Here is a 1,261-nt window from a genome sequence, read left to right on the forward strand (position 1 = left end):
GGAAAGAGAGAATTTATAAAGTGATAAATTGTTTACTTTGCTCAGTAATTTTGACTTTCCTTCTTCAATACATGACAAAGTCACCTCATTCTGTCTAGTCAGCATTTCTCTCGCTACAAAAAAACACAAGCATTGTCATGGCAACACAACAACACCCACACTTACCATTACAAAATGGCGGATGTGAGATGATAGAGGAAAGGAGGCCATCAAGAAACAGCTGCAATGAGAGACCGAGTTCATTACAGACACTAACTATTATATTAATAATAACTGGATCAGATGAAGAATGGATATCTCCTATTAAACAAAATACATGTACAGTGTAGCCTCTATAATAAGGACAGCCTAAGATAAGGACACCTTTATAATGAGGACATTTAATGTCCCACTTGGTACAAGCCTATACAAAAGTACCTCTGAAATGAGGACACCTCTTTATTAAGGACAAGTAGTGTGGGCCCAATGGTGTCCTTAATAAAGAGGCTACACTGTACATGTATTAAGGACAGGTAGTGTGGGCCCACTGGTGTCCTTAATAAAGAGGATACACTGTACATGCATTAAGGACAGGTAGTGTGGACCCAATGGTGACCTTAATAAAGAGACTACACTGTACATGTATTAAGGACAGGCAGTGTGGGCCCAATGGTGTCATTAATAAAGAGGCTACACTGTACATGTATTAAGGACTGGTAGTGTGGGCCCAATGGTGTCCTTAATAAAGAGGCTACACTGTACATGTATTAAGGACAGGTAGTGTGGGCCCAATGGTGTCCTTAATAAAGAGGCTACACTGTACATGCATTAAGGACAGGTAGTGTGGGCCCAATGGTGTCCTTAATAAAGAGGCTACACTGTACATGTATTAAGGACAGGTAGTGTGGACCCAATGGTGACCTTAATAAAGAGGCTACACTGTACATGTATTAAGGACAGGTAGTGTGGACCCAATGGTGACCTTAATAAAGAGACTACACTGTACATGTATTAAGGACAGGCAGTGTGGGCCCAATGGTGTCATTAATAAAGAGGCTACACTGTACATGTATTAAGGACTGGTAGTGTGGGCCCAATGGTGTCCTTAATAAAGAGGCTACACTGTACATGTATTAAGGACAGGTAGTGTGGGCCCAATGGTGTCCTTAATAAAGAGGCTACACTGTACATGCATTAAGGACAGGTAGTGTGGGCCCAATGGTGTCCTTAATAAAGAGGCTACACTGTACATGTATTAAGGACAGGTAGTGTGGACCCAATG

This window comes from Amphimedon queenslandica, unplaced genomic scaffold, assembly GCF_000090795.2.
Source record: "Amphimedon queenslandica unplaced genomic scaffold, v1.1 AMPQUscaffold_12318, whole genome shotgun sequence".
Taxonomy (NCBI): domain Eukaryota; kingdom Metazoa; phylum Porifera; class Demospongiae; order Haplosclerida; family Niphatidae; genus Amphimedon; species Amphimedon queenslandica.